Source organism: Cervus canadensis, chromosome 19 (assembly GCF_019320065.1).
Source record: "Cervus canadensis isolate Bull #8, Minnesota chromosome 19, ASM1932006v1, whole genome shotgun sequence".
In the NCBI taxonomy this organism is placed as follows: Eukaryota; Metazoa; Chordata; class Mammalia; order Artiodactyla; family Cervidae; genus Cervus; species Cervus canadensis.
In genome coordinates this window covers 6243846-6269034 of record NC_057404.1, presented here as the reverse complement: position 1 = coordinate 6269034, position 25189 = coordinate 6243846, and the positions used below count along the sequence as shown (strand labels likewise).

General features: G+C 40.1%; 1 protein-coding gene across 17 annotated transcripts in view; it reads right to left on the bottom strand.

The window, feature by feature from the left end:
* The window catches only part of APBB2 (amyloid beta precursor protein binding family B member 2), a 361466-nt gene that overhangs the window by 238827 nt on the left and 97450 nt on the right, over nt 1-25189 (bottom strand). For 16 of the 17 annotated variants that reach the window (XM_043438759.1, XM_043438764.1, XM_043438760.1 and 13 more), the window contains one exon: nt 15913-16018. The exons of the other annotated variant lie outside the window; for it this stretch is intronic. The gene's annotated coding sequence lies outside the window, so the exon portion shown is untranslated. The remainder of the gene's footprint in view (nt 1-15912; nt 16019-25189) is intronic. 17 annotated transcript variants of the gene reach the window in all.

The following is a 25189-nucleotide window of genomic DNA, read 5'->3' as shown; positions in this document are numbered from 1 at the left end:
ATTTTGTAATACTTAATATTTATATAATCATTTATAGATCCTACTGTAAAACTATCTTGCCACTTACTAATTCTTGTAGCATTTTAACCTTGTGTCCAATGGTAATTGCTACAATGATTATTAATAGTGACTTATTTCATCAATCTAACTGCTATTGGAAGATACACTGCTATTTTATGTACTAATAAAAACAGAAGTGCTGCCAACAATAGTTGTAGATGGTCAGCAACTGCAAGATACATCAAATTTCAAGAATGTCAAGATGTGAAAGACCTATGTCTTAGAATCAATGAAAAAATAAAGAATAAACAGAATAAAGCAACTGTAAAATAAAAATTAGGCAAGAAACTAGCAAATCTATGAGGAAACTGATTTGCTAGTTTCTTGCCTAATTTTTATTTTATTTGTGACTCAAATAAGGCTATATAGAGACTGGGATAATAAAAGGAACAAGGACATCATACAACAGGAGTCAAGTCGTCATCATACTTCTGAGATCAAATATCTCTGGTCCAAATGGAAATGGATTATTGTTGCTCAGTCGCCCAGTCATGTCTGACTCTTTGCGACCCCATGGACTGCAGCACGCCAGGATCCCTGTCCCTCACCATCTCCCAAAGTTTGCCCAAGTTCATATCCATTGCATCAGTAATACCATCCACCCATCTCATCCTCTGACACCCTCTTCTCCTTCTGCCCTCAATCTTTCCCAGCATCAGGGACTTTTCCAATGAGACAGCATCACATCAGATGACTGGAGTTTCAGGTTCAGCATCAATCCTTCCAATGAGCATTCAAGGTTGATTTCCCTTGAGACTGGCTGGTTTGATCTTCTTGCTGTCTGAGGGACTCTCAGGAGTCTTCTCCAGCACCACAGTTCGAAGGTATTAGTTCTTTGGCACTTTGCCTTCTTTACGGTCCAGCTCTCAAAACCATACATGACCAATGGAAAGACCACAGCCTTGACTTGAGTAAATAGATTGTCAAGAAGTAATTAAGGTAAACCAACAGGCCTAAACAAGATTTTTTAGCTTGGAATGGGGGCTTTGCAATGATTGGCTTTGAGTGGCATTCCCTTGAAAGTAATGCTGAAATTTTCTATTGGTTTATAATCACAGAGAGGACCACTGATTGAATTTTGGTAATCTCAAATTTATGCATGAGGGGGTAGGATGGGAAGAGGCAGTAAGTTCACATCAGAGAATGAAATGTCATGGTTCACAAAAGCAGAATTAAAATTTGTAACTTTTCACCTACTAGCCCTCTAAATTTTCCTCCCTAGGTTCACCCATTTCATAAATAATTGGCTTTTTTATTTAAAATAATGAAAACTACTCTCATCTGAACTTCTATCAGTTTGGCATGAAGAAAATATAAGGAACTTTACAGCTGGGAACCAAATCATGGGACAGTACTTAAACGATCCCTGAGACAGTAACCACAACAATGCAACAAATTTTAAGAACGTACCATAAGCAGTGAAAGAAAAATATCACCCAAGAAGAAAAAAAAAGGCAAGTTCATTATTTTAAAAGCAATAATTATTTAAACCCTTCATACACCTATATATATAAGGTAAAGGGGTCTTATTCACTGCCAAAATGACAAAATACAGAAGTCTAATATTAAACTAATATAAATATCAATTTGGTTAGTAGTGTAAGAATAAATGAATAAATGAATAAAAATCATAAAAGCCAACCCCAGAAAAATCAACAAAGCCAAAAGTTGGATCTTTAACAGCCCAACAGAACTGACAAACCTTTTAGATAAAAAAAAAAAAAAAACAACAGAGAAGATTCAAATAAAATCAGAAATGAAAAAGAAATCACTACCAATTTTAAAGAAATTATAAAAGAGAATTTAAAGAGAATTATAAAAGAGTACTATGGACAATTGTATGGCAACAAATTTGATAACCTAGATATCACAAAATAGGTATCTTTCTAATTACCCCTACCAAGATGGAATTAAGAAGAAGGAAAATCAGACCTATAACAAGATTGGTCAGTAATCTCAGAAAGAAAAGCCCAGGACCAATGGCTTCACTGGTAAATTCTATCAAACATTTACAGAAGAATTAACATCAATCCTTCCCAAGTCCTCCTAAAAAAAAAAATAAAGACACTTCCAAACTCATTCTATGAAACCAGTATTATATTGACACCAAAGACAGTGCTCTTTAAAAAATAAATCCTACAAACCATTACTCTTTATCAATATTGATGGAAAAATCCTCAACAAAATATTAATAAACAACTCAACAGAATATTAGAAGTGGGATTTATTGCTGGAATGCAAAGATGGTTAAACATATGAAAATCAATCAGTGTAATATACCACATTGAAAGGGAAAAAAAATCACATGATCATCTCAACTGAAGCAGAAACTAAATCTGAGAAAATTCAACACTATTTCATGATTAAAAAAAACACTCAACAAATTAGGAACAGAAGAAAACTACTTCAACAAAATAAAAGACTTATATGAAAAGATCACAACTAACAATATACCCAACGCTGAAAAGCTGAAGGCTTTTCCATTAAGATCAAGAACAAGGCAAGAATGCCCACTCTTATCACTTTTTTTTCTTGCCACTTCTGTTCAATATAATACTGGAAGTCCTAGAGCAATTGAGAAAAAAGGGGGGGGGGCGGGGGGAAGCATCCAAATTGGAAAGGAAGAAGTAAAATTATCTCTGTTCACAGACGACATTAAAACCCATCACAGATGTAAAAAACACTAACAATTTCAGGAAAAAAAATGGTAGAATAAACAAATTCAACAAAGTTATACAATATAAACCAACACACAAAAACCAGTTACATTTCTATACACTAATGATAAACAAACCAAAATGAACATTAAAAGACAATTTTATTTATAATAGAATCAAAAAAGAAGAAAACATTTAGGAATAAACTTAACCAAAGAGGCAAAAGGCTTATACATTTAAAACTACAAAAAAATGTCTGAAAGAAATTCCAGTCAAACAAATGAAAAGATATCCCATATTCCTAGATCAGAAAACTTAATATTTTATGTCAATACTACCCAAAGTGATGTACAGATTCAATGGAATCCTTACCAAAACCTCAAATATATTTCTTTCCAGAAATTGTGAAATTTATACCTATTCTCTTTTTTAATATATTTCAACGGTGAACTGCTCCAAATTACCAACAAGCAATAATAATTAAATAATCAACCCATAAAGTAACATATTGAGCACTGCAAATTCAAAGCCACCATTCAGCTACACAGAAGATCTAATATTTAAAATATAATGGCATCAACACTAACATTCAGGCTGATAATGGACCAAATTCACAACTTTTTGCATGAGACAATCACAGGGAAATCACTTGGAAATCACAGGAAATCACTTGGAAAGCCTGTTTGCCAATGCACGTGAAAAGCACACCAACAGAACAGAATAGTATCAGATAATGGGTGGGATGGCTTTTTCCAGCAAGATCAATGCCTGGGTCTCCACAGAACAGCTAGAGTCACAAACTAGGGTGGAGTGTAGAAAGGTAATCACCATCATCAGATGCAGAGAGGTTCAATTTGTTCAAAAATTGTACTGTGTATTTTTAGGAGTTATAGATGCACAGAATTCCTGATTGACAAGGATCTTTAAAATCATATTGCATGTGAAAATCATTTTCAGGATAAGCAAATGACGACCCCTGGAAGGAATGCTTGCTTAAATAATGCAAAGTCACACAACTAGCAATGAGCAAAACCAGGCCTAGAACTTCTGTTTCCTGCGTTCCTCCATCTTTCCTAATAAAACTCTTTAAGGTTGGGAGTATCACTTTAGTCTGCTGGCAGAAAAAGTCTCCACACAAAATGATTTACTTGATCAGTTTTCAAAATGATCACCAGAGTAAGTTAGTTAATTGGCTATTCCCCAATACAAAATAAAAAGGTTAAAAACTTTTCTCTCTTGGGATGAGAACTTTTAGGACCTCTCAGCAGCTTTCAAATACATAATACAGTATTGTTAACTAGTCACATGCTGCAGATTACATTCCCATGACTTATTTATCTTATAACTGGAAGTTTGTACCTTTTAATTACTTCTCCCTACCCCTAAACCCCTCACCTCAGACAATCACCAATCTGTTCTCTGTTTCTCTAAGTTCTGGGATTTTTTAGATTCCACATATAAGTGAGATCATACAGAATGTGTCTTTCCCTGTATGACTTGTTTCACTTAGCATAATGCCATCAAGGTCCATCCATTCTATTACAAGTAGCAAGATTTTCTTTTTTCTTGATGTCTGAAAAAATAGTCGACTGGATATACATGTCACAGCTTCTTTACCCATCCATTTAGCTGTTGATGGACACTTGGATGTCTTAACTATTGTGAACAATGCTACAATGAACATGTGGGTGCAAATATCTCTCCCACATAGTGATTTCAATTCCTCCAGACATATACTCAGCAAATGGAACTGCTGCGTCTCATGGTGGCCCCATTTTCAGTTTTTTGAAGACCTCCATACTGTTTTCCATAGTGGCTACATGATTTTACAATCCCATCAGCAGTGCACAAGAGCCCCTTTTCTCCACATCCTCACCAACACTTTCATCTCTTGCATTTTTCCTAACAGTTTGTTCATGTCACTTTCGGTTGTGCTGGGTTTTCATTCCGCATGCAGGCTTTCTGTAGCTGCAGTGAGTGGGGGCTACTTTTCATCGTGGTACATGGGCTTCTCGTTGTGCTGGCTTCTCTTTTACGAAGCACAGATTCTAAGGCGCATGGGCTCCGGCAGTTGCAGCACACAGCCTCCGTAGTTGCAGCATAGGGCTCAAGGGTGTGTGTGCTTCAGTAGCTGTGGGAGGCAGGCTCCACGGTTGTCGCTCACGGGCCGCAGGGCATGCAGGGTTCCGTAGTGGTGGCACACAGGCTCTGCAGTTGCAGCTCACAGGCTCCGGAGCGCAGGCTCCGTAGTCGTGATGCACAGGTTTAGCTGTTCCGAGGCAAGTGGGATCTTCCCCCACCAGGGATCAAACCCATGTTCCCTACATTGGCAGGTGGATTCTTACCTACTGTACCACCAGGGAAGTCAATATCTCTTGTATTTTTAATGACGGCCATTCTAATAGGTATGAAGTGATCACAAAACATTTTCTTTAAGATTCTTGACCACATCAGTCTGTGCCCAATATGATTAAACCAACTCACCCCTGCCTTAGGAAAGGAACCTCCTAGGATTATATGGAAGCCTTCGTATTGACTCTGGACTTTTTGATAGCTGTGGTGCTTGTCATCCTGTGTGTGCTCACTCAGTCATGTCTGACTCTTTGTAACCCCATGGACTGTAGCCACCAGACACCTCTGTCCATGGGATCTTCCAGGCAAGAATACTGGAGTGGGCTATTTCCTTCTCCAACATTGTCATCCCATTCCTGGCGAAAGCAGTTAGGATCTGCCCTATGAGAGGTGGACTTGCCAATGTCAATTATCCTGGAAAGAGGCAGAGCTAAGACATTAATATGAGAAAGGAAAGACCTGGCAGAAGGAAGAGAGAAACCCTCACTCTTCCAGAGCCTTAATCTATTGGATGCCTGGGCTCTGCAACCTAATATGCTGACAGTCACTTCTGGAGGGGGCGATGGGGGGCAGTGTCCAAGCCAGAGAGGCAGCCTCGTGAGGGTTGGTCTCATTCTGCCACATCTATCAGCCAATTTTATGGGACTCTCAGGGTTTTGTTAAAAATCATAAACTCAACTTTTATCTACTATAGGGAATTAAGGACATGCTCCCAAGCTAGAGGTGTGGTGTAAAATGGGAATGCAGAGTCCCCCATTTGCGACCCCATGGAAAGGAGTCCATGGGGTTGCCAAGAGTAGGACACAACTGAGCTTGACTAGCATGAAAGAGAACCCTGGAGGGAAAAGGAAACTGTGGGACCTGAAGGTAAATGCGTCATCATCTCATAAAATACGGAAGAGACTGGTCCTAATAAGCATGATTCTAATTCTATCCAACCCTCATACTGCAATTATTGTCAAGCATTTCCTGAATACCTAAAAGGCTTTTACGTACATCTGTGTGACAAAATACTAGTTCATGTCTTCAAATCTATGTATACGAACCAATTTAATCCTATTTATTAGGAGAAAAATCCCAATATATATTCTATTAGTACGCTGAGTCCCTATGTGAATGCCTCATTTGATTTTCAACAAAAGACACACCTCAACAGACTTAAGAAAAAAACTTGAGTTCAACAATTTCCCCTCCACTCATTTATTTAAACCTCTGACTAAACCTCTGTTGTAAGAAATTATTTCTACTATCTACTTGGAAAACAAATGAAAATGCATCTAAATTAAATTACCACTGTTGTGGAAACACTGAAACTCTAAATAAAAACTAGTGATCATGACAAAATTTTCTCAAAGGATGCTAGATTACCCCAGCACCATTCATCTTCAGGACAACCTGTAAATGCCCATTTTCATATGGCTATGCCAGCTACTGGTGCTTCCTCGGTAGCTCAGCTGGTAAAGAATCCACCTGCAATGCAGGAGACCACAGTTACACTCCTGGGTTGGGAAGGTCCCCTGGAGAAGGGGTACACTCTCCAGTATTCTTGGGCTTCCCTGTGACTCAGTCAAGTAAAGAATCCATCTGCAAGGTGGCAGACCTGGGCTTGATCCCTCAGTTGGGAAGATCCCCCGGATAGAGGGAATGCCTACCCACTCCAGTATTCTGGCTGGGAGAATCCCCATGGACAGAGGAGCCTAGCAGGGTGCAGTCCATGGGGTCGCAAAGAGTTAGACCCAACTTGACTGAGTGATTAAGCACATGCCAAACATTAATTAAAGTTCTTTCTGTTAAAATTGGCTGATACCTCTCTACACCCGAACCTTTTCAGGTACTGCTCATTTTCTCTTCTTTCTATTTATGAGAGATCAGACAGCAGTCTAACATAACTTTATGAGTACTACATCCACATTAATTCATCAAAGCAGTCTGAACACTGTAAAGATTTTTTTTTTAAGGTACAGAATGCCACCAAATCCCCTTATCAGTAGGGTGGCCATTTAATTTATCATCCAAACCAGAACACTCGATACTGAGAGGGGGCATCATCAAAAACAATACCAGGCAGCGGGCACAGTCAGGACCGACCCAGCAAACTCACACCTATCGGCCACCCTACTTGTTAAAGAGCCACCACCGCACTTAAAAGCTGAAAGTCTCAAAAAGGTGAAATAAAGTTCGTGATGGGAAAGGGGACAAGAGTGGGTTCACACGTGAACAGAAAGTCAGAAGAGTCCAATTAGAAGGTGACAAGAAAGCCGAAGCCTCTCTCAAGCATCCACACCCAACGGCATTTCCAGGTTCCCTAAACACAACTCCTCCCCTCCTCAGATATTAACACGGTTTGTACACGTGAATCAAGTCTGTCTTATGGCAAGTGCTCTCCTTGCTCATTTATCGGTTTATTTCACTGCGACCCTCCCACTCCTCTTTGATACCACCTTATCTCAACCCTCCTACCCACCAAGCACCCGAGTTTCTTTCGCCTCTCTTCCTTATTTTATGTCCCGTCACTGAACCAATAAACCAGAGTTACTGGGAACTCAGCACAGGCACTGTGCTAAGTTCTCCGACGTAAAAAGGGGATTCCAAAGGTTAATTAGATTCAGTCCTCGCCAGCTCACTGCTCAAACTTTTGTTCACCACACTGTTTAAAACTCAATATTGAGTTTCACTCCAGCCTCCATTCCTGCATGTCCTAAGCAGCCCAACCAAGGCGTACAGATGCCAAGCTTCCTAGTGAAGCCACCCCTCTGTTTATTTGTGGATAATTTTCACCAGTATATATACTGAAGAAAAGAAGAATAAACTCTACAACTTTGGTTAAGGCCTCAAAATTTCCACATCTTAAAAAACTTTATAAAAGCTATTCTGCTCTCCCACCCAAGACACTGAGGTTTTGGGGCAACAAACACTCCTTCCTGCATCCCTAGTTCCTCCTTGAAGCTGGTGAAGGACTATGACTTGCCCACCACTGAATGTCCAGCACCTTGCAGAGTGTGCCCAGCACAAAACAGATGATAAATATCTGCTGAATAAAGGAATGAATCAGGGGCTCATGATTTATCAACTGTTTTATATTCCAATCCTCAAGATCTTTGCTCCATTGATCATTTCCTCGGAAAAGTCAGTCCCATCTCCCTATCCCACCAACTCCATCTCCCCGCCGTAGAAACAGCTTTCAGTTCAGTCGCTCAGTCGTGTCCGACTCTTTGTGACCCCATGGACTGCAGCACGCCAGGCCTCCCTGTCCATCACCAATTCCCGGAGCTTGCCCAAACTCATGTCCATTGAGTCGGTGATGCTGTCCAACTATCTCATCCTCTGTCGTCCCCTTCTCCTCCTGCCCTCAATATTTCCCAGCATCAGGGTCTTTTCTAAGGAGTCAGCCAAAAATCCAAGATCAAGTCCCAGTCACTTAATAATAGCAATGCAACCCTGAGCAAGTTTTCTCATCATTTTCTAGGCCTTATTTTCCTTATCTGTAAAATAGAGATAGCACTATCACGTTTGCAAGGTTTCTGTGATATTTGTGAGATCTGAACACACTTTACGTAAAGGTCCAGGCAGGAACCCAATAAATGTGTGTCAGATGAAAGAATAAATTGCCATTCTGTTCTCTGGCTCCAGATCAAAATGTAACCATCAAAATGTAATTTGCCAAAGCTGGTCTTCATTTAACCACAGATATGCATTTGGAGTCGTAACACACAACTGGAGTCTGTCCACTGTGGAACATCAAAGGGGGAGTTTAACATCTGCTTTTAACTGCAGGAAAACAACAATTAGTCCACAAGTAAAAGGGAAAGGGATAAGACGGGATTTTATTTTCCCTGCCAGGGTATCCATGTATTAAGGGACTACCAGCTTACAGCAGGCTGAAGCTTTTTTGCAAGGTCACATAGTTGGGGGAGGTAACCCTGGCAGTGGTTTTTAAATTCAGTGTTTATTGACAGCTCCTGCTTTCATGATCAAGAATGTACCGGCCAAGTCTGCCCTTCCTTCGAAGTGCAAAACTTAGCAGTCAAGAAGTGCAAGAATCAGACTGAGGTTGAGGAGTATTTTTATCCAATGTGCTCGCTCTTCTAGCAATCTAAGACATTAAACCTCAAGAGGGAGTGACCTCACAAATCTTTGTGCAAGCTGAAATTTATGAAATGCATGCCTGCGATGGCAAGGACATATTTGTCTCTGTAGAGCCAGGCTCTGAGACCCATTCTCCTGTGGTCTCCTTCCCGCCAGGCTGAGCAGCAGCCGGGGGAATGGCTCCCTGTGCTCTCAGACACCTGGGCCTGCCAGGAGAGCTGTTTACGGGCCCTCACCCTCCTCTTTTCCAGGAACCGAGGCGGAGAAGCTATGAACCTTCCCCAGGGTTTGCTTCCTCCCTCACTGCTCACTTGTGCTACTCGCTTGGAAGATGAAAGAAACCCCAGAGCTTTTCAAATCCCAGTGGCAATGTTGATCTCACATAACATTTTCCATTTTCTTTGGAAAATGTTTTCTTTTCTACTCTCCTCCAGCATACAGAACATGAAGCAGTCTAAACTACCTCCTTGGAGCACACAGAAGTAAACACAATAGTTACAAGAGAAGGTGAACACTGGCTTAAAAACAGCCAAGGGTCATCGTGGGATAAACATGCGCTCTAATACGGAACCATCACGTTCTGTCTTACAAGTTCACAATTCTGGCCTTTCAAGAATATCTGAGCAAAAGTGGCTCCCATCTGAATACAGGTATTTTTTCCCCAAATACCCAATGAACCAGGTACACGAACCTACTATCATAACCTGTTTCCTTATCTATTCTCATGTTACAGATGTTTTCTTGCCATGAGTCACAGAGTTCGTAAGCCAAGAAACCAGGGTGCCTGACTCCAGGATCTCCCATAATCTGCCTGAACCAGAGAAGTACTACTGTTTGTTGTCTAATCTGAGTCCAGCCACTCCCCAGCTCGGTGACATCAGACAAGTCACTCAACGGTAGTGACCATCAACACAAGGGCTCCACTTATTTTTAGAAACTGAGGTCCTCACCTCCATGAATGATAGGGTAGTATTTTTTTATGGACTCAAAAATATCATTTAAGACAGTTTCATACATACCATAGCAGAGGAGCAGCAAGACAGCTTTACAGTCTCCAAAAGACACTAGAAATGTGTTTTAGTCTCAGCTTCCAAACTTAGTCTAGTTTTGAACAGCAAGTCATAAATTAATTTTTAGATAAAATGGCAATCAGGAATTTCTGGAAACTTTCAAGATCAACCTAGATATCAAACTATTAAATAGGTAGGTAGATAAATATCACACTAAAATCCAATGACCTCCCCCCCCTTTTAAGTTACACTTGACATAACTGCAACAGAAGCTTTACATATATAATTTTAAAATATTGAATTTTAGGAGACAAAATACTTAGAGATTATTTACTTTACCATTGCTAAATTTACTGAGCAAAGAGTTATGAAAAACATACAAAAAACGTGAATGGGACTGGATCACAGTGCTCAAGACCTTGTGTGTGTGTGTGTGTGTGAGAGAGAGAGAGTGAGTGTGTGTGTGAGTGTGTGTGTGTGTGTACACATGTACGTGCATACACACACTCTCAGAGCTCCGTGATGTCTGACTCTTTGGCACCCCATGGACTGTAGCCCACCAGGCTCTTCTGACCATGGAATTTTCCAGGCAAGAATAATAGAGTGGGTTGCCATTTCCTCCTCCAGGGGATCTCCCCAACCCAGAGATCAAACCTACACCTCCTGCTTGGTAGGCAGATTGTTTACCCCTGTGCCACCTGGGAAGTCCCCCTCAAGACTACAGTTTATTAAACATTATGTAACTAACTATACCCAAGTTAAACACTATAAAAGATAAAATCAGAACATATCATCGGAGAGATTCAAGTAGGGTATTAAGGGAGTTTTGACACATAGAAAAGATTACTTCTAAGCATAGCATGGGGGTTAAGAGCATAAATGTGAGAGTCACAGAGAATCGGGCTTAAGTCTTGACCACTCCACTCCCCAGCTATGTGACATTGTGAGTGAAGTGAAAGTCGCTCAGTCATGTCCGACTCTGCAATCGCAAGGACTATACAGTCCATGGAATTCTCCAGGCCAGAATACTGGAGAATACTTTCCCTTCTCCAGGGGATCTTCCCAACCCAGGATTCGAACCCAGGTCTCCCACATTCCAAGTGGATTCTTTACCAGCTGAGCCACAAGGGAAGCTAACTTGTCTAATGTCTAATGTGGCATTAGACAAGTTATTTAACCTCATGTAGCCTCAGTTTCAAAATCCTTATAATGGGGCAATAACATCTACCTCTCAGAACTGATATAAGAGTAAGTAAGATAAAATATGTAAAATTCTTAGTACGGTTCCCAGCACACTCCCAGGGTTAACTGCTAGCACTGGCTTTCAGTCCCAAACCTCCTATTATTTCTTCTCTTACCAATGCCCCTTAACTGCTCTGGTCCAAGGTCCTGCTAGATCCTACTAACCAGTCTCCTTTAAAAACGGCACAATGGACTTTGAGAAAATAGGGAACATGCCCAAGGCCATATAAATCCCTGATTCCTCGGGGAATGACTGCCCCTCCTCCACGGGCTCATGACGTTTGTGAGTCTATCTTCTCTACCAGCTCTCCGGAGTCGGATGGGCACTGCCTGGGCTTTGAAGTTATACGGATTGCAGTTAGAATCCTAACTCAAACATTTTTTAGCTGTGTGAATGTCAGCAAGTTCCTTTCCCCTGAGTTTCAATGATCTCTACCCCAAGAATTCCTGGGACAACCAGTGACTCAATCCTTTGATTTCCATACTCGTTCAGACAGTGGAACCAGTCTAAGGGCAGAAGATGAGAATTCTTAGTATATTTAATTGTACCACGTGAACTAAGAACTATCCTACTAGGAGAAATGACAACCACCTTATATGCATTGTTGTTTTGTTGGTGATGTTTAGTTGACAACTCTTTGCAACCCCATGGACTATAGCCCACTAGACTCCTTTGTCCATGGGGTTCTTCAGGCAAGAACACTGGAGTAAGTAGCCATTTCCTTCTCCAGAGCATCTTCCCAACCCAGGGATCAAACTCACATCTCCAGAATTGGGAGGCAGATTCTTTACCGCCGAGCCATGAAGGAAGCCCCATATTATACGCATACTGGTTCCCAAATATTACGTGGGTGTGTGCGTGCATGCATGCACACATGTGTATAGATATATATACACATATATGTTTTTTAAATCACTGTTCTAAATTGATCAATTAAATGCTTCTTGTTTACTAACTTTTTTTCCCATTTGCTAATTTAACTTAATAAGTAGTAGCGGATACCAAAAGTTTAGGAAAAAATAATAAAACAAAAAACTTAAAGATGAGAAACTTCTATTCATGATTTATTTTGGAAGAGATGGATCAATGAATATCATTACTGAATGTGAGTGGTCAAACACCTCATTTAAGAATATCCAGTTCACTGTTCGTCACATAGTACACACTGAATAAATGTAATTTGAATCTGAATTTGAAACTCAAATTAAGTTCTTTGAAAGCAAGAGCACATCTCATTCATCTTTGAACAATGAGCTCTGAACACAGTACCTGGCACACGGCAGTCGTGCAAAGAATATTGGTTTAATAAATGAACCTAACACTGAGAAGGCAGACAAAGATCTGTAATACATTTTGCATCTCCAACTGACGTGAATTTCAATCTGTTCCAATAAATTATATCCCAAAGTCTACGAAATGTTCCTTCTGTACCCATCACCTCATCTGAGATATTTAGAGCTTCTTGGGAGTGAGGTAGAATCGTTCCTTAGGCACAGAAATATGGATGAAGACAGCTAAGCAGGAGGAATATGTCACCCGTGCTCCTGTAATATAACAAAGGGACCAAGAAGACGCAAAGCTTTATACACAGGGCCTGTCAAACAGTGACATTTACCACTTTGAACACATATTTAGTCCCACAAGCCTCCTACTCAGAACATGTCTGGTGACAGTAAACACCCTAGAGATTGTAGAAGGTGAATTCTAGTCTATTACCTGTTTGCAGATGAAAAACTCTCACCATATACTTCACATATTTATACTCCCTTCTAACTGAAAGCCAGGATCACCTCAAATTAAACGAAAGGCTAAGATCCACTTGTTTCTCTTTCACTAAAAATGATATTGTAGACAAACATTTATTAACATGGGAATTCATGATTTATTAAGTGGAAAAGAAAAGGTACCAAATAATTCATAGCATATTCCACACTGGCAGTATTAACACAAAAATAAACACATATATGTATTAAACACGAAAATAAAATAGAAGCTACTTTCTACTTCTTTTAAATAATCCATGCCTAATTTTTCAAAAGTGCATCTAATCTTGTCATAGACTCAAGTTTTCAGAAACCTACTTCAAATAATTTAATACTTGAAACAAGGAAGACTTTGAAAACATGTTTGTGATTAGGAAAAAAATAAAAAGTCCAGGACAAGTGGGAGTTCAAAGGAAGTAGGCTGGTTGTTCAGGGTTCTGAATTTCCCCTAAAACTGTGCATTTACCCCCCCAAGATAAGTCACTAATTCATTTAAGTGTCTCTTATAAGGGCTTCCCAGGCGGTGCTAGTGGCAAAGAACCTGCCTACCAATGCAGGAGATGTAGGAGACGCGGGTTTGACCCCCGGGTTGGGAAGATCCCCGGGAGGGCCTTCACCCACACCAGTATGCCTGCCTGAAGAATCCCACGGACAGAGGCCTGGCAGGCTACAGTTCACAGAGTCACACGGACTCGGACACAAGTGCACGCGTGCATGGCCTCCAAAGTGCCATCAGAGACATCCACCTGTGACGGCCGCAAACCTCAGAAGGGACCCGCCTCTCCCTTCCCCTGCCCTGCCTTCTCCGCTGTTGACCTCCACACAGCTAGTTCTTCACGACTAGACTTATGTGTAGCATCCACATTATAATCACCTTTTCTTTACACTTAAGAGTCACCTGTGAACATCCTTTGTGCATACAAATTTTCACCTATGACATCAGTTTTAGTAAGCAAGGATTCTTCTGCCGTGGTCCCTCTGGTAACACAGGGACTGTCTTTAGTTTATTATGGTGATCAAAGGTCCTACCAATGCCTTGCTTCTACAAAAGGGAAAAGTAATTTTTACAGCAATGTCACAAAGGGAACATTTTGGTGTAACAGAAGAAAAATATTTCACCAGGGACTATGTAAAATTTTAAAGAAATGCTAAATCATTTGAAATGCAGTCTAAGTAGCTCACTTTCTGGGGTTGTTATATTTCCAATCCAAACACCACTGCAAATATTGAGATCCTAAAGCCCAGAGAATTAATCTTTTGCTCTTTTCGTTCCACTTCTGTGAACAGATTGGTGACTTGCAACATAATCCTCTTTCAAATATCCTTCCAGGATGGAATAACAACTAGACCACATAGGATTTCCATTATTTTAAGGTCAATATGTGAATACAAACTAGAAAACTCAACTATTAATAAACATATTGCTATTCTTTTTTAAAAATTCCACTGAAATTTTTTTTAAAAATACCACAGTATATCACTACTGCCAATATTTCACTATAAACAGAAGAGTGTTTTTGGAGAAAATTTTCAAAGTCCTTGCTTTTAATGGATTTATATTTCAGCAGAGACTTCATAGCTCTCAGAAAGTGTTTTCGTGGTGTGTGTATATTCTGTGGTGTGTATAATATTTTTTCAGTATGACTGTCTTACTTAACTTCAAGAGAGTCATAACTTACCTTACTGTAATTATTTCCATATAACAAACAATTTAGTTATAAATAAATCTACACGGCAAACAACATAAAGATAAGATCTGATCTTACTGTTTAATGCTTCTATGAACCTTCTAAAGTTCTTTCATCTTGTTTTGTTTTAGGAATGTTTCAACTATCTCATTTGTACTGTCAGAAATGTAGAGGAGTTATAATACACAAAAAATACAAAGTTTAGAAAACTTTCTAGTGATTTAAGGAGCAAACAGTTCCTATTGTCGATGATATTGCTTTTGGAACACACCAGAAAGGAGGTGTAGGTCAGCACACGTGAGTAAGCCTGAGTGTGTGTGCCATTTTGTTCACATTCTTAGGGGCCACTCATATTTCCAAGTAATATCTACAAGAAAGCAGACTCATTTTACTATTCTTAGGGCCCATTTTACCTTTCTTTTCAAAAAGATCAGGGAATAAAACTGAACTTTATGGCACCAAGTAAGTTTTTCGGTCAAGGCATTCCTACAAGTGTCTCAAACTATCTTCAAGTTTCTCTAAGTTGTAAAATAATAAAACTGACAGATGCATCAATTCTTCCAAGGCCAAGCTACATGAGGGACTTACTGAACAAGTGATTTTCAATTTCATTTTCCTTTCCAGACAAGAAAAGAACCAGATGGATTTCATTCTTATCCTAAAGAATTCAGAACCAAAGAGCTTATTTAAAAGTCTAAAATACCTGAAGCTCAGAAAACTGGACTTGCTTTTCTATCATACCATATTACACTCTTACCTTTGGAATTTATCTTCTGAACACCTGGTAAAAGATTTTATCACAACCTTGAGGACTCAGACTGTGAAATCCCAAAGAAATGATACAACGCAGAAAGTCATCCCAATATCTTCGAAGGTTTCTTTTTTTTTTTTTTAAAGCTTCCTGAGTCCCTTTCCATGTTTCAAGCCCATAAGCGCATATAAAACTTATAAAGCCAGGAAAGAAAGGAAGCAGAAAAGCGACAGACATGTTGTTAACTTTCTGAGAGAAATGTAACAGAATTTTTTTTAAAAACAAGTTAGAAAAACACTTACTTTTCCCAGGTCTTTGGTGCGAAGCTCAGAAGGCAAGTTCCCTTTTCCCACAAAGTCCTGTTAATTACCAGCAATGACTGAGGGAGGTCAGGCAGCCCCAATATATCTAGAAATTGTGTAGAGACAAAAAGTTAACAAAGTCAGATTACAAACTAAAAATCAAAATACCACATAGCTATTCAGAGTCTCTATGCATAATTAAAATACAGATTTCACTGGAATATCTAAATGATGAACTGTGTTATCTACTTTTCTTTCAGAACATTACTAACAAGACTTGCTAAATCTAGGTGGTGTTTTGACTTGTCGCCTTATTAAAGTTACTGAAGCGGGAACCAGCAAGGCTCTTGGCAACCATTCACGGTAAAAATGTCCTTCTCGGGGAGTCATAAAAAGCAACTGAGGGAGGATCTGGACTTCTAATTATACTGCGACTTGGGAGGGAAGGTCTTCTGAAATCACACTTGCCTGCCCCACCTTCCAAAGATGAGCTCATCTCACAAACACAGAAGCGGGTTGTAAATAGACATGAACAGTAACAACTTCAGAAATTCATCAACAACTTATAAATGCCCGTCAGATGTACCCACTTAAGCACACTTCACTTTTGCAGGTGGGAATGAGAAGAGTCCTGTTAACTTATTTCTAATGAAACAGAAAATCTCAAAATTCTGTGTGATGATGATCCCACTTAAAACATCAGTTACTTCCTCCCACAATCTTGCAAATGAATACATAGGTAGTAACTCATTCATAAGATAAACGAGTTTCAGTAGGTGTAACAGACGCCACAGGTAAACATTAATCTGAAGTCTAAACCTGTCAGGCTCTCCCGCACTGACCGGGCTGCACAGAGACGTTATTTTAAGAAGTGTGATAAACTTGTTTAAACTCTGTAAGGGATTGAGAAACAGGTCCATGAGGAGGAGGCAGGAGGTACGGTCACCACAGGCAGTCAGAGACCCACAGACATCGCCAGGCATCACTTGTGATTACGGCCACGGTTACAGTTTAGAGCGTTACATTACGCAGTGTGGACTCTCAAGCCAGGTTTTTCTGTTTTTACACGAATATCCCTGAGACATCAGTGCAGTACCACATGGCACACTCAGTTCTCCTCTGACTCTCGTGTTTGATATCACAGGGAACAACTTGAGCATAACTCGACTTTCACATTTGTTTAGGCATGATTTCACACGGCAACAGCAGAAGGCTGCACGGGGCGGAACCCAGCTGCCCAAGGTTGCGGAGAATGCACCAAGCCGCACCTCAGACACCTGCCAGCGACCGCAGCTCCCCGCGAGGGTGCCAAGCCCCGGTCCTCCACAGCGGCTGTCCCGACTTTGCTTCTGATTTCAGATTACCCGCCCCGCCATCACCCCACAGTGACTCACAAGCCGTGACCCTTCCAGGGCCTCACTCAGTCCACAGGAAACGTCAGGGTTTGCTCAAGGTAAAGTGCTGTGTTGTACTTTTTATCTATTTATTTCTTAACCCAACAAATATGTGTAAAATCGTGCTCCAATTTTTATCCAGTTCCCATTCTATTTTTTTTAACCTTTAACCAACAAAGGTTTTGGAGCGTATGTCCCTAATCCCACTTTTCCCTTGAGCACTGGTGGGGGGAGGGTGGGGTGGGGCGGCGAGGCAGCGTGTTATGATTCTGTGTAGCATGGTGGTTTTTAGAAACACATGCATTGCACTTTAGCAGAACTGACTGTATAATAACCACTGTTTATAAGGATGCTTGTGATTTAAATCAGAGGAGCTAAATTAGGATTTTCATATATTTTCATTATGTTAAAGACAATAGCAATATATGTCATACAATTTTAGAAATAATCTCACTCACATTTTAGGTTTTACAGTAACCTAGTATGAACACTTTTAAGGGTGTTTCAGCTACATGAAAAATTTATTTATTAGAAGTTCCCTGATGGTCTTATTAATAAATAAGGCGTTACTGTACCATTCTGGAGAGACCAACATGATGGTGTTATAAAGACAGATTCTCGCAGAGGAGGACTCATCCGGAATTGCTAGAGAGGACAAACTGAATTACTTGTCATTCCTTGAAACCAATAAATCTTTAAAAGATTGAATTTATCCTTTAAAAAAGTCCAAGATGTACACAAAGATATGTACAAAAAGTTTTCCATTACAATAACATATTAAGCAATTTTAAAACAAATGTTTGGCAATGGATAAACAGTTTTTTTAAATCTGTAAGATACTTAACAAAATGAGAAAATGTTTCTAAGCAGTGTTCACTGGGGAGTGCTGGCTATAGGATGGATGATACGTTCAATGTGATCCCAATTTTTTTAAAGTATCTATATCTAGAAAAAAAGACTATAATGAAAACAAGTCAATATTTGAATAGTTGCTAATTAAAGATAACAAAAATAGAGTAGAATAATTTTTACTTTCTTCGCATTTTCCTGTGGTATCCAAATTTTCCACATAATCAAGTCTACATTTACAGTTAGAAATAACAATATGCTATATAAAAATAGGACGAAGGCATCTGGTGGGAAAAAACTCTTTTATCCCACTTCAATTTCAAATGTGAATCCAGCCAGTAAAATGAACACCAGCCCAAGAACAAGGACACCGGATGCTACTTCCACAAGCATTAACAGTCACAGAAAGTATTTTCCATCTCATAAATCAAAGGCAAATACATTCCCAAAAGAGATGTTCAAAGTATATAGATCAGTTATAAAAGCCAAAATATAATTTGCTTTTACTGGCTAGAAGAGTTATGGATTTAGTAAAATCCAGATTAAGGAAGATTTTTAATTATATAATTACATATAAGCTGTTTTAATGTCTGAAAGAAATTTAGTGATCAATGAAGAAACTGTGCTCTGGATATAACTCCTTTCAAACAAGATCAAGATTAAAGAAATACAAGAAGCAATGGCTTTGGTTATGGGGATGAATGCCTCACCACGGGGAGTTTTCAACAGAAAGTAAGAAAAGAGAGCTGGATCTTTATGACCTCCGAAAGAACTGTTATATTACAATTTCCCCGATAACGATAAAACTGGGCTTTGAAAATAACTCACTTGCCAAAAATGGTGATTCCTTAGTCACCAGTCCGCTTAGGTTAATCCCGTGCACTGAAATCCCGTCAGACCTGAATGGACAAAGTACTCAGGAGTCAAGGGCTAACGTGGGGCAATCTGGCCACCGCACGCTTGAGTTCACGTCCTTATGCCCGCCAGCAGCACATTTAAACCATGCGCCCCTTTTCATTATCGGTGGGACCTTACTAGCTTATCAAAGACCAAGTAACGATTTGGTGCAGAGCAACTGCTTTAGTACCACTCTCCATCCTCAAGAATGCACTGAGGGTTAAAAATCAGGGGCGGGAGGGGTGCTGTTTCACAAAATTACAAAGCATCTGTCACACGTAATGTATACATCTGAGTAAGAACCACAGTCCTGTTGTACATAGATGTACTAGTCTCTGTTCTTTTTTTTAACTTCCAGAAATGCTGACTCCAATGAAAAACAAACAAAAACAACACCCTTCTGTTTCAAATTTGCGTTTGTGTTTTTAAGCATTTTTGAAAGTTCCCCATCGCATGGAGACAATTAACTACTGGCTTCATGTTTTGTTTTGTTTCATAGAATAGAAAAGGCAAATTGAACATTTTAATTACGCTATCTACAAAGAGAGATCACGGAGGTGATACTGAGTTCTAGAAAAATCAATCGGTTCAAATTCAAGAGCAAAGGCTTCATTTTATCAAAAGCATGTTGATTACTTTAGAAAATAACTTAGAAATTCTTGGCTTCTACGTTTTGTAAGTTGCTGCCTAAAATGCTGCACATATGCAGCGTTAATAATTTGCAACCAAATATTATAATCAACAAGTAAATTCAAATATTGCTTTCAATTAGGAGTGTTGAAAATAAAAACTATGAGTTTTAATTTTTACAAGAAGACATGCTGAAATATACATTTACCTATACACACCTCACACTAAGGGATTCTCAGTATGGAAACCATATTTCTTAAACTGCTCGAAGAATTAGCATACGTGTAGCTCAGGGGGATACACTCTCTCAGCATTACTGGATATAAAAAAGGGCAACCAATTTTCAGAGTCTACCTGGAAAATAAGCGGAAATTATTTTCTCAGGCTCTCCGGTCACTCCCTGGGCAGAATTCCAACATAATCTAAATTGGTCTTGGCCCTATCTCACCCCCCGCTTTTGCATCAGAGCCACCTCTGGTCCAAAGCCCAGTGACCTTCAATTTCCATGGCCTCTTCCTTTCACTGGTTCTTCTCTTCCAACTTCTAGACTCCGGCTGACTCCATGTGAATATCTCAGCAAAGCTGGGGATTGAGGGACTTTAAACAAATGATTCATGAATTTTAACTTTCTCTGGATTTTATGCATTTTTAGAGAAAAGCTTGAATACCCAGATCCTGTCTTTCTCAGTACTGTAACTCACTGGAGAAATAGTTGAATCCAGGCCTGGAGGGCAAGGAAAGTACAATACAAGCCTAGAACATCTCACTATGCCAGAAAGCAAGAAGTGCTCCAATATTAATGCAGACATGACACGGACAAAGGAGCTGCCTTGAAGGGGCCCCCACTAACAGTCTGAGCAAGGGAAAGAATGATATGGATAAACTGTAACACGTTCAACTTAAAAAAAGGAACCGTAAATCCACGGATCTTCATGCAAAGGGGGATCCTGGAATGCTCCTTACAAAGACAGCCAGCTAACAAACACCAAAGGGACAGCAGAAACAGAAAATCCCACTTTGCAACCACTGAGGCAATGATTGATTCAGTCAAGGCTCATTAATAGACACCAAGACCATTAGGGGAAGGGTTCCTGTGGAACAGGATACTCACACAGTCTCAGAGTATCACCCTTTGGATTACGTATCACTTACCTAGGGGAAAAGGTATCCTTATAATGGAGAGCTCTGGCAGACCACCTTACCCAAGTGATGGCTGGTATAAGCACTTATAGGGTAACTGAACGTCACTCTCCACTATGTAATGTGTCTGTCAAAATGCTTAATCTGTATCTTATCATAAACTAACAATCAAGTCCAGATTGTGGTACTTTCTATAAGAAAATTATCTTGGAATTTTCCAAGATATCAGTGCCACGAATAACAAAAATAAATGAAAACAGGGTGATTGTTCTGGATGAAAGGAAAAGAGACAAAATGCAATGAATGACTGTTGGTGAACTTTGGATGAGGAGAAGGGTTATAAAAGACATTATTGGAATAACTGGGGAAATCTGAATCGGTATTATGGGCTGTGTGGGAGAACACTCTTGTGCTTGTGAAATAACATGTGAAAGTAATTGAGGTAAAGGGTCACGCGTGACCTTGATAATTAATTCAAATGGTTCAGTGAAAGTATTTTTAAAGTATATGTATTCAGAGACAGAAAGAAACAGAGAGAAAACAAATTTGGCAAAATGTAAGCATTTTATATGGCAGGCTATAACCTATAAAAGCCAGTAACTATGGTTACTTATAGGTTAGGCCTACTCCATATAAAGAGATAATATAGGAGCTTATGGTTGAAACTGACACAAAAAGATTAATTCTTGTAACACAAAAATTACAGCATTTGCTACTGCTGCTGCTAAGTCACTTCAGTTGTGTCCGACTCCGTGTGACCCCATAGACAGCAGCTCACCAGGCTCCCCCGTCCCTGGGATTCTCCAGGCAAGAACACTGGAGTGGGTTGCCATTTCCTTCTCCAATGCATCAAAGTGAAAAGTGAAAGTGAAGTGGCTCAGTTGTGTCTGACTCTTCGAGACCCCATGGACTGCAGCCTACCAGGCTCCTCTGTCCATGGGATTTTCCAGGCCAGAGTACTGGAGTGGGTTGCCGTTTCCTTCTCCACTTTCTGGTCCATCCAGTCTCAGAAGTGCAGTTTCATCTTTTACTTCAGTTCCCACCTGCCCCGTCTTCCTCGTTCACATACTCAGGGCCGTATCAGCCACAAGGCCTCTCGCAGTCCAGGAAGAAACGGCCTCTCTTTTCTCTGTTTCTCCTCAGTATTTTTATCTATGGCACTTACTTGGCACTTTTACAATACTGTTGCCACACAGAACCGATTCTACACTCACTGTAGGTAAGAGCTTTATTATGTCACCTCATTTAAAAAAAAAAAAAAAGAAAAAAACAACACTGTAATTCTGTGAAGTACTTTATTATTTTGCTATTTACAGAATGGATAGTCAGGCGAAATAGCTTGTCTGAGGTCACAAAGTTGATCTACCCTAATACCAAAGTGCTTCAGATTTTATTTATCATTTTAAACACTGCCCCCTATCCTTAAATCAAGGGCAGACTCCTTGAAGAAGGGGATCATTTTATCTGGCTCTGCACTCTCTCCAGAGTCTAGCAACCCTCATAACTCATGTTCACAGAATTATATTTCAAGACTCAGCTCAGAGACCATTTTTCTTCCTGACTTCCAGACTCCCCCTGTGCCCTCCCCCTTGCCCTCTGAAGGCTTCTCGGGCAGTGTAGGCACACCCTAACTGCGGGGCTTGTGGGGGCCATATGTGTGCCCTGGAACACAGTAGGCACTTAATGCACGTTCACCCGAAGAAATGTTTATGTATGAGACAGCTGGGTTCCTTATCAAGGCTGCTACGCCTTGCCAGAAAGCTGATCTCCACTTTTATCATTATCACACACTGAGGAAATCATTTTGAGAAAGAGTGACAGCAGGAAAATGGAGATAAACAGGCTTGGTCCTCGGGTCCTTCTCACTTCATCTGCTGTCCCGGGTATACTGTGCTCTGCAGGAGTGCTTCTGAGTTTTAACATATACAAAGTATCACTCAATACAAATTACAATTCAGTATACCATAGGGCTTCCCAGGTGGCACCAGCAGTAAAGAACCCGCCTGCCAACGCAGGAGACCTAAGAGATGGAGGTTTGCTCCCTAGGTGGGAAGATCCCCAGGAGGAGGGCACGGCAGCCCAGTCCTGTATTCTGCCTGGAGAATCCCATGGACAGAGGAGCCTGGCGGGCTGCAGTCCGTGTAGACAACACAGAGTCGGTCACGACTGAAGCGACTCAGCACGCACAGAGCATATCGTGGTACAGTCTGAGATTCTGTGTTTCTTTTTTGGGGGTGGGGGGGTGGGTAAAGGATGCAAACAAGAGGCTAACCAAGATTCTGTATTTCTAACAAGCTCCCAGGAGATGTCTGTGCTGCTCATCTATGGACCACACTCTTGAGGAACAAAAGTCCTAGACTGTAACAGTGAAGCTGTTCCTATTTTAAGAGAAAAAGCATGTAGGCTAAATGACCAGACATGAATTCACAGTGTTAATGCTAGTTATCTCCGGGTTTCTTCTTTCCACGTTTCTATAATTTCCAAGTACTCTATAATGACTCTTGCTGATGGAAATAAAAACTTTAAATTCTATATATACCCACGCATAAAAAACTCTCCATTTGGACACTTCTACTCTGCTCAGCTACATCTTTGTTTAAGCAACAAATATACTTAAAAGGACCAGACTTGGGAAATAACAAGATGGTGAATTTAGCAATTCTCTGTCTGCTCATTTTAACATGTAAATTAACATAAAATAGTAATTACCCTTAACAAGCAGTCACCACCACAAGCATTGTTTTGCTCAGGTTCCTTTCCCTTAAAGGAAAGAGAAAGAACTCATTCAGGTAGAAGACAATAAAAGGCAAACCAAATTAAGGACAGGAGAAAAACCGGGCAGGCGCTCCACTGAACTTCGTCAACAGAACCTGGTGAAGTTGAAACAAAGGTGAAAACGCGTTCTCCCGGCAGAAGCAGAGTGGGCTGGGTTCCCCGCCAAGGCTAAGTGGAATAAATTAGAGCGGCACTCACCAGGCACCTGCAAGTGAGGTGGAAAGAAATGGTCCTCAGAGGACCTCCCTTCCAAAGCGTAACAAGGGGAGATCGTTGGGAAAAGGCAATTAGAGGACGCCTGTTTGCAGGAAAGCACTCCCCAAAGACCTGACTCCTTCTCTTCCATGGAGTTCCAAAGGATGCCAGGTTTAGTCTATCCAGCTGCCGAAGCTGCAGCCCTGGCAGGCAGGCCCCTCATAACCACTCTGTACCTGCAGCTATTCCAGACACTTGCCCAGGCCCCCGGTGTCTGTGAAGTGACAAAAACAAGGCAGGCGTCCAAGCACCGCTCCTCTGTCACCAGAGTGCTCCTGCTCAGAGCAGGATGGACAAGGTTCTGCTTGTTTCCAACCCACAGTTCTAGATGACTTTTTCCCGTAAAGAAATATTGCGAAACTGTGAAATTACCTGAAAGGACGGGAACTTAGAGTCTGGAAGGCTTATATATACACTAGGACTAAAAATCACTTCTCTGTGTCTATTAAGAATGTGGTTTCATATCTGTAAAGTTTAGACATGCTAGACATTCGGCTCAACTGAAAACAGTGAGTCACTGTTTCTTTGCTGAATCCTGTGAGTCTAGAGCTGGACCCATTCAAGGCAAATAAACATACGCTGAGGTTTTTTAAAATTGTGATCATTTGAGATTTCAAAAATAATGTCAAAGTCATCATCTTGATGGGAGGAAAAAAAAATCTGAAATCTACTTGGACTTCCTTACAGTTCTTTTATTGAAATTCAAATTGTTTTTACTTTGAATTACAGGAATTGTAGATGGCAAGGGAGAAAGCACCATAATCTTCTTAGTGATCCAAAGCCTAGGAGTCCTAATATCTTAGTTGGAATTTTAGATTTAAAGAGACTTAGGAAGCATGACAAATAAAATGCAATGCATGGTCTTTAGCTTGGATTCTGGTTTTTAAAAATGTTTTTAATGCTAAAGACTTAAAAGACTAAGTCTCTGGGAAGTTTGACTATGGATTGATAATAAATGATATTTGGGGATTATTATTTATTTTGCTGGTCATCATAAAAGTACTGCATTTACGTAAGGCAGCTTCTGTATTTTTTGGAAATGCATGCTAAAGTATTTAGGGGTAAAATGCCATAAATTCTAAAATTTATTTTTAAGTGGTTCAGCAAAAAATAATATATGTAAATTTATACACATGAAGTAAATAATAAAAACGTTAATAATCACTGAAATTAGACAGGGGTTCTATGGGTGTTCATTGCAGTATTCTTCATACTGTTTTTTCTATTTGAAAATTTTTAGAAGAAAAGTTTAAATTTATATCAAAAACACACATGGCCCTAATAGCTTTATCTACCCTGTCTTGCCATATTAGACCACAGTCTTTTCTCCAGAAGAC